The sequence below is a fragment of the Thermobia domestica genome, chromosome 16 (genome assembly GCF_964235325.1).
Source record: "Thermobia domestica chromosome 16, izTheDome1.hap1.1, whole genome shotgun sequence".
NCBI classification, from domain to species: Eukaryota; Metazoa; Arthropoda; class Insecta; order Zygentoma; family Lepismatidae; genus Thermobia; species Thermobia domestica.
The window spans coordinates 183,080,864-183,091,071 of record NC_137469.1 but is presented as its reverse complement, the minus strand read 5'-3'; positions in this window follow the sequence as shown (position 1 = coordinate 183,091,071).

Here is a 10,208-nt window from a genome sequence, read left to right as displayed (position 1 = left end):
CTGAAACCGGATACGGTTGTCTTCTACCACTTCCAGTTTGAATAGAGACTTATCAGAGCCGATTGAATCTATTCTTCAGCAGCATAATAGATTCCAGAAATCGCATTTTCTATATCTTGCTTTCGCTCTCTCTCTCCCTTCCTCTGTGTAGATCAATACTGAAACCGGATACGGTTGTCTTCTACCACTTCCAGTTTGAATAGAGACTTATCAGAGCCGATTGAATCTATTCTTCAGCAGCATAATAGATTCCAGAAATCGCATTTTCTATATCTTGCTTTCGCTCTCTCTCTCCCTTCCTCTGTGTAGATCAATACTGAAACCGGATACGGTTGTCTTCTACCACTTCCAGTTTGAATAGAGACTTATCAGAGCCGATTGAATCTATTCTTCAGCAGCATAATAGATTCCAGAAATCGCATTTTCTATATCTTGCTTTCGCTCTCTCTGTCCCTTCCTCTGTGTAGATCAATATTGAAACCGGATACGGTTGTCTTCTACCACTTCCAGTTTGAATAGAGACTTATCAGAGCCGATTGAATCTATTCTTCAGCAGCATAATAGATTCCAGAAATCGCATTTTCTATATCTTGCTTTCGCTCTCTCTCTCCCTTCCTCTGTGTAGATCAATACTGAAACCGGATACGGTTGTCTTCTACCACTTCCAGTTTGAATAGAGACTTATCAGAGCCGATTGAATCTATTCTTCAGCAGCATAATAGATTCCAGAAATCGCATTTTCTATATCTTGCTTTCGCTCTCTCTCTCCCTTCCTCTGTGTAGATCAATACTGAAACCGGATACGGTTGTCTTCTACCACTTCCAGTTTGAATAGAGACTTATCAGAGCCGATTGAATCTATTCTTCAGCAGCATAATAGATTCCAGAAATCGCATTTTCTATATCTTGCTTTCGCTCTCTCTCTCCCTTCCTCTGTGTAGATCAATACTGAAACCGGATACGGTTGTCTTCTACCACTTCCAGTTTGAATAGAGACTTATCAGAGCCGATTGAATCTATTCTTCAGCAGCATAATAGATTCCAGAAATCGCATTTTCTATATCTTGCTTTCGCTCTCTCTGTCCCTTCCTCTGTGTAGATCAATATTGAAACCGGATACGGTTGTCTTCTACCACTTCCAGTTTGAATAGAGACTTATCAGAGCCGATTGAATCTATTCTTCAGCAGCATAATAGATTCCAGATATCGCATTTTCTATATCTTGCTTTCGCTCTCTCTCTCCCTTCCTCTGTGTAGATCAATATTGAAACCGGATACGGTTGTCTTCTACCACTTCCAGTTTGAATAGAGACTTATCAGAGCCGATTGAATCTATTCTTCAGCAGCATAATAGATTCCAGATATCGCATTTTCTATATCTTGCTTTCGCTCTCTCTCTCCCTTCCTCTGTGTAGATCAATACTGAAACCGGATACGGTTGTCTTCTACCACTTCCAGTTTGAATAGAGACTTATCAGAGCCGATTGAATCTATTCTTCAGCAGCATAATAGATTCCAGAAATCGCATTTTCTATATCTTGCTTTCGCTCTCTCTCTCCCTTCCTCTGTGTAGATCAATATTGAAACCGGATACGGTTGTCTTCTACCACTTCCAGTTTGAATAGAGACTTATCAGAGCCGATTGAATCTATTCTTCAGCAGCATAATAGATTCCAGAAATCGCATTTTCTATATCTTGCTTTCGCTCTCTCTGTCCCTTCCTCTGTGTAGATCAATATTGAAACCGGATACGGTTGTCTTCTACCACTTCCAGTTTGAATAGAGACTTATCAGAGCCGATTGAATCAATTCTTCAGCAGCATAATAGATTCCAGAAATCGCATTTTCTATATCTTGCTTTCGCTCTCTCTGTCCCTTCCTCTGTGTAGATCAATATTGAAACCGGATACGGTTGTCTTCTACCACTTCCAGTTTGAATAGAGACTTATCAGAGCCGATTGAATCTATTCTTCAGCAGCATAATAGATTCCAGATATCGCATTTTCTATATCTTGCTTTCGCTCTCTCTCTCCCTTCCTCTGTGTAGATCAATATTGAAACCGGATACGGTTGTCTTCTACCACTTCCAGTTTGAATAGAGACTTATCAGAGCCGATTGAATCTATTCTTCAGCAGCATAATAGATTCCAGATATCGCATTTTCTATATCTTGCTTTCGCTCTCTCTCTCCCTTCCTCTGTGTAGATCAATACTGAAACCGGATACGGTTGTCTTCTACCACTTCCAGTTTGAATAGAGACTTATCAGAGCCGATTGAATCTATTCTTCAGCAGCATAATAGATTCCAGAAATCGCATTTTCTATATCTTGCTTTCGCTCTCTCTCTCCCTTCCTCTGTGTAGATCAATATTGAAACCGGATACGGTTGTCTTCTACCACTTCCAGTTTGAATAGAGACTTATCAGAGCCGATTGAATCTATTCTTCAGCAGCATAATAGATTCCAGATATCGCATTTTCTATATCTTGCTTTCGCTCTCTCTCTCCCTTCCTCTGTGTAGATCAATATTGAAACCGGATACGGTTGTCTTCTACCACTTCCAGTTTGAATAGAGACTTATCAGAGCCGATTGAATCTATTCTTCAGCAGCATAATAGATTCCAGAAATCGCATTTTCTATATCTTGCTTTCGCTCTCTCTGTCCCTTCCTCTGTGTAGATCAATATTGAAACCGGATACGGTTGTCTTCTACCACTTCCAGTTTGAATAGAGACTTATCAGAGCCGATTGAATCTATTCTTCAGCAGCATAATAGATTCCAGATATCGCATTTTCTATATCTTGCTTTCGCTCTCTCTCTCCCTTCCTCTGTGTAGATCAATACTGAAACCGGATACGGTTGTCTTCTACCACTTCCAGTTTGAATAGAGACTTATCAGAGCCGATTGAATCTATTCTTCAGCAGCATAATAGATTCCAGAAATCGCATTTTCTATATCTTGCTTTCGCTCTCTCTGTCCCTTCCTCTGTGTAGATCAATATTGAAACCGGATACGGTTGTCTTCTACCACTTCCAGTTTGAATAGAGACTTATCAGAGCCGATTGAATCTATTCTTCAGCAGCATAATAGATTCCAGATATCGCATTTTCTATATCTTGCTTTCGCTCTCTCTCTCCCTTCCTCTGTGTAGATCAATACTGAAACCGGATACGGTTGTCTTCTACCACTTCCAGTTTGAATAGAGACTTATCAGAGCCGATTGAATCTATTCTTCAGCAGCATAATAGATTCCAGAAATCGCATTTTCTATATCTTGCTTTCGCTCTCTCTCTCCCTTCCTCTGTGTAGATCAATATTGAAACCGGATACGGTTGTCTTCTACCTCTTCCAGTTTGAATAGAGACTTATCAGAGCCGATTGAATCTATTCTTCAGCAGCATAATAGATTCCAGATATCGCATTTTCTATATCTTGCTTTCGCTCTCTCTGTCCCTTCCTCTGTGTAGATCAATATTGAAACCGGATACGGTTGTCTTCTACCACTTCCAGTTTGAATAGAGACTTATCAGAGCCGATTGAATCTATTCTTCAGCAGCATAATAGATTCCAGATATCGCATTTTCTATATCTTGCTTTCGCTCTCTCTCTCCCTTCCTCTGTGTAGATCAATACTGAAACCGGATACGGTTGTCTTCTACCACTTCCAGTTTGAATAGAGACTTATCAGAGCCGATTGAATCTATTCTTCAGCAGCATAATAGATTCCAGATATCGCATTTTCTATATCTTGCTTTCGCTCTCTCTCTCCCTTCCTCTGTGTAGATCAATACTGAAACCGGATACGGTTGTCTTCTACCACTTCCAGTTTGAATAGAGACTTATCAGAGCCGATTGAATCTATTCTTCAGCAGCATAATAGATTCCAGATATCGCATTTTCTATATCTTGCTTTCGCTCTCTCTCTCCCTTCCTCTGTGTAGATCAATATTGAAACCGGATACGGTTGTCTTCTACCACTTCCAGTTTGAATAGAGACTTATCAGAGCCGATTGAATCTATTCTTCAGCAGCATAATAGATTCCAGATATCGCATTTTCTATATCTTGCTTTCGCTCTCTCTCTCCCTTCCTCTGTGTAGATCAATATTGAAACCGGATACGGTTGTCTTCTACCACTTCCAGTTTGAATAGAGACTTATCAGAGCCGATTGAATCTATTCTTCAGCAGCATAATAGATTCCAGAAATCGCATTTTCTATATCTTGCTTTCGCTCTCTCTCTCCCTTCCTCTGTGTAGATTAATATTGAAACCGGATACGGTTGTCTTCTACCACTTCCAGTTTGAATAGAGACTTATCAGAGCCGATTGAATCTATTCTTCAGCAGCATAATAGATTCCAGAAATCAAATTTTCTATATCTTGCTTTCGCTCTCTCTCTCCCTTCCTCTGTGTAGATCAATACTGAAACCGGATACGGTTGTCTTCTACCACTTCCAGTTTGAATAGAGACTTATCAGAGCCGATTGAATCTATTCTTCAGCAGCATAATAGATTCCAGAAATCGCATTTTCTATATCTTGCTTTCGCTCTCTCTCTCCCTTCCTCTGTGTAGATCAATACTGAAACCGGATACGGTTGTCTTCTATCACTTCCAGTTTGAATAGAGACTTATCAGAGCCGATTGAATCTATTTTTCAGCAGCATAATAGATTCCAGATATCGCATTTTCTATATCTTGCTTTCGCTCTCTCTGTCCCTTCCTCTGTGTAGATCAATATTGAAACCGGATACGGTTGTCTTCTACCACTTCCAGTTTGAATAGAGACTTATCAGAGCCGATTGAATCTATTCTTCAGCAGCATAATAGATTCCAGATATCGCATTTTCTATATCTTGCTTTCGCTCTCTCTCTCCCTTCCTCTGTGTAGATCAATATTGAAACCGGATACGGTTGTCTTCTACCACTTCCAGTTTGAATAGAGACTTATCAGAGCCGATTGAATCTATTCTTCAGCAGCATAATAGATTCCAGAAATCGCATTTTCTATATCTTGCTTTCGCTCTCTCTCTCCCTTCCTCTGTGTAGATCAATATTGAAACCGGATACGGTTGTCTTCTACCACTTCCAGTTTGAATAGAGACTTATCAGAGCCGATTGAATCTATTCTTCAGCAGCATAATAGATTCCAGATATCGCATTTTCTATATCTTGCTTTCGCTCTCTCTCTCCCTTCCTCTGTGTAGATCAATACTGAAACCGGATACGGTTGTCTTCTACCACTTCCAGTTTGAATAGAGACTTATCAGAGCCGATTGAATCTATTCTTCAGCAGCATAATAGATTCCAGAAATCTCATTTCCTATATCTTGCTTTCGCTCTCTCTCTCCCTTCCTCTGTGTAGATCAATATTGAAACCGGATACGGTTGTCTTCTACCACTTCCAGTTTGAATAGAGACTTATCAGAGCCGATTGAATCTATTCTTCAGCAGCATAATAGATTCCAGAAATCGCATTTTCTATATCTTGCTTTCGCTCTCTCTCTCCCTTCCTCTGTGTAGATCAATATTGAAACCGGATACGGTTGTCTTCTACCACTTCCAGTTTGAATAGAGACTTATCAGAGCCGATTGAATCTATTCTTCAGCAGCATAATAGATTCCAGATATCGCATTTTCTATATCTTGCTTTCGCTCTCTCTCTCCCTTCCTCTGTGTAGATCAATACTGAAACCGGATACGGTTGTCTTCTACCACTTCCAGTTTAAATAGAGACTTATCAGAGCCGATTGAATCTATTCTTCAGCAGCATAATAGATTCCAGAAATCTCATTTCCTATATCTTGCTTTCGCTCTCTCTCTCCCTTCCTCTGTGTAGATCAATATTGAAACCGGATACGGTTGTCTTCTACCACTTCCAGTTTGAATAGAGACTTATCAGAGCCGATTGAATCTATTCTTCAGCAGCATAATAGATTCCAGAAATCGCATTTTCTATATCTTGCTTTCGCTCTCTCTCTCCCTTCCTCTGTGTAGATCAATACTGAAACCGGATACGGTTGTCTTCTACCACTTCCAGTTTGAATAGAGACTTATCAGAGCCGATTGAATCTATTCTTCAGCAGCATAATAGATTCCAGAAATCTCATTTCCTATATCTTGCTTTCGCTCTCTCTCTCCCTTCCTCTGTGTAGATCAATATTGAAACCGGATACGGTTGTCTTCTACCACTTCCAGTTTGAATAGAGACTTATCAGAGCCGATTGAATCTATTCTTCAGCAGCATAATAGATTCCAGAAATCGCATTTTCTATATCTTGCTTTCGCTCTCTCTCTCCCTTCCTCTGTGTAGATCAATATTGAAACCGGATACGGTTGTCTTCTACCACTTCCAGTTTGAATAGAGACTTATCAGAGCCGATTGAATCTATTCTTCAGCAGCATAATAGATTCCAGAAATCGCATTTTTTATATCTTGCTTTCGCTCTCTCTCTCCCTTCCTCTGTGTAGATCAATATTGAAACCGGAAACAGTAGTAAAATATTACAATTTCGAATTATAGTAAAGAAATACAGATTTTTTTTTGAGACACTGAATCGATTTCTGGAAACTATTTGTCAATATCTAGTACAGCTTTTGTTATGCTTAATTTCTACCATTTCTGTTTCAACAGCATATTAACGGAGTAAAAAAAAAAAACCTATCTTGGGACGCTGAATCGATTAAAAAACTGGTTTTCGATATATCTTATCGTTTTTTCTATGGATATCAATACTTCAACCGGAAGTAACATTAAATTTATAATGCTTTCGGTTTTACTACCATATGGATGACGATTCTAAAATCTTTCAAAATTGAATTGATTCCCGAAAGCAACATGTTCTGCAGCTATTTTCAAGTGAGAAGTTACATGAGTGTTAGCCAATGATACGAGATGTTTCCAGGTAGCTCATCTGGCATTGACAATAATCATAGTATTGCGAAAAGTCTTGAAAAGATTTTTGATTATTACTATTATTACTGTGTTAATTTTAAGGCGATCAATGTTGAGACTGCATAAGGTTGACTTTTACCATTTAGGACTTCAATAGTGGATTAACAGAGGATAAGATGGTGCCTATTCTTCAGACGCTGAATCGATTTTCAAAAACCACTTCTCATTATATCTCACCAGTTTTGGTCTAATCCTCGTCGACAAATGGAAGGACGGGTATAGCCGTTTTGTAAAACTTCCGATATTTATGTATAACATAGTTTGGAAGACTAAAAATTGAAACTCATTAGCTTTTAATTCAAATATCCATCCAATTGCCTTACCATTTCAACATAACTTTAGTTAAGTCTACAACCATTATAATGCTAACTTTAGTTAAGTCTACAAGCATTATAATGCTTTTATTGTATCCATCAATTATAACATTCAAGAGACGACCTGCTTATATGGAGTTATTCTGTGCTCATCCGTTAACGTTTTGTCTTTTATGAAGAGTTATTCTTTTACTTTGTACATTTTCATATTTCTCGTTTGAGTAGCCTAGAGCTTCAGCAGTACCCGTGTCACGACGCGATCACACGTTTCCTCATTTTAGTGTTTACAGGAATGTTTCACTTTATCATAAAATGTTAGGCCATTATGAAGCATTGGATTCAATTATTTTCAAACACAAGAATATCTAAGAAAAATGTATTTAAAAGTTTTGTTGATCATTTCAGTTTGGATAAAGTTTCAGTTGCCTTTTTATCATAACTTAATCAACTGAGGTATCAGCAGATTTAGCTTCGTATCAGTATTCTATATCACTATATCTCTCAATATTCTATATCTTACCATCACTATTCTATACGAGTATTCTATAAGTATTTATCGTTCTACTCTGCTCTATATTTTTAAGAGGAGACTAAGGCTACTCTGGTCATTAATAACATGTAAACGAAAATAATAATAAATGGTATCTATTAAGAATGCCAAGATTTTAACTGACTTTATTAAAATTTAAGCTTCGTAAAAAAAAATCGCGGATTTAGAAGACAAAACTCCTCACCACCAGGAACGACATTTTGGGAGGGCATAGACGGTAATTGTCACTTCTAGTTTTTTTACAAATACAGACCATTTAATAAAAAATCGTATTTTGGCAAGCAGTTCTTGTTGCAGGGTCTGTCACATTTCGTGAGAGTTTTTCGAAAGTCTGGAAGAGTACTTGTGGAGGTATACGCTCGGCAACACGTCTCCGTAGAGCATCCCAAGCATGCTCTATGGGTTGAACTCCAGGGAAAACGCTGGCCATCAGATTTAATGAATATCTTCTTCCTCAAGAAGGGCGGCCACGGCAGCTGTACGATGCGGACAAGCATTGACATTCATAAAACGAAACTTTGGACCGATAGCTCCACGCAACAAACGAACATAACGGAGAATGACATTAATGCAACAACTGGCCTCTGTTATAGTCCCTTCTTCTACGAACTGCATTCCACTGAGTCTGTTAAATAACAAAATTGTATCTTTCGTGCCCTTACTTAGCTGAAAACGAACTCGGAGACTGATTGTCGGCTGAGAGAGAAAGTTTGGAATTTCACTATTAGCTAAGCCTAGGACTATTTTCACCATCTATTTACAAGTAGCATTAACAACGTTTCAGCTGTTGTGTGTGATCTATTGGTCTTAACGGTAAGCTCGGATGTCTTATAATTAGCTATCTGTACTTTTTGTGAAACACGCACCGTGTGAGCAGTAACGACACGAGCTTTACTTTCTTGGGGGAAGGGGTGTGTGTGAATAGGCAGATGCATTTTTGGAAACCCAGTTATATTTTTGTGTACCCAAAAACTGCTGTGTGATAATACAGCTTGCCTTGGAAGCGGGGGTTGTCACGAGGACGGAAGGCGGACGATGTGATCGGAAGGCGCCCGTTCCCCTGGTCCCTTCTAGTGTCGTCACTGCATAGCAGTCATAAACGTCTTCGTTTTTTGTTCCAACAACCGACGAAATTAATATATAGAGAATAAAATACGACAGAGAACGAAATACTATACAAGCGTATGAAGCATAATAACTGGAATAATAATAGACTCTAATAAGAATAATAATAACTCAAAAAATAATTTCTTACGATGTCTAAAATTTTGTATTACATTTTTCACCTTGTCATGGCCCTCTGGCGCCGCGGTACGCCGGTTGCAGATCACTCGTCTAGTATACTGGGTGATCGAACGGAACTTTGTTATGATAAAGATGCAACAACGGAAAAAGGAAAGTTGTTGGAAATAGAAGGTTTTCAATCTAAAATCTCGGATTTATTCCAATCGCTCCAGCCGTTTCCGCTCCTCACTGTAAGGCGTCCAGTGTTAAACGTTGACAGTGTTTTCCTGTTTAATTTGAAGGATATACGAGTATACCGTATATATCGTATATAATACTCATTGTCAAAGCTGCTTCAAAATAGATTCCCGGCGACGTCACCACCAAACAGGTCAGGACTTTGGAAATACAGTAGTAATCGAAGATGTAACTCACACTGTAATGTAGGTTCGATAACTCTTTTTATTTTCAATATAAAGTCGAAATTCCTAAATATATATCTTGGCTATGTCACTGATTTAGATACAATGAAAACCACGAGTAGAATTTTATTGATTATAAATCTCACGACCGCAGCTGAAAATTATAACATGATTGCTTAATTTGATGCATGATTATAAAAATAATGCTTAATGCTTATGAAATAAACCTTAACAGAACAACAGAAACGGTAATGAAAATGATAAAATTATCGTCTTGTGTAACTAATAAGGACAGAATTCTGCTTTGATAAACAAGGAGTAGGAAGAAGTTATAGCCTTGATTTTTTAAAAGGTACGGGTCACCGCACTACATTTTGAAGCTCCAATTTCCTAAACTATTACACCACACTTCCTATTGAAACTTGTATTTGTGAAATAGGAATATAATAATTATCTTGGAAAACTCAATTGAAAAAACTTCACCCTTCCTCCCAAAAAATGTACCATCCCTTCAGATATTTTCATTAGATATGTCATACTGTATATTAGAGCAATTAACAAAATAATTGTTTTTGCAATATTAAGAAAAGCACCTAAGCCATTTTTTAGAAAATCGTTAGAAATCTCACTCCAAGAGTAAACTACATATTGTGGATCATTTTGGATCATGCGAGGTCAGCAATACTTTTTAGCTAATTAATGAAACATATATTTACGAAATTTGAACAAAATAGTCTGAGTCG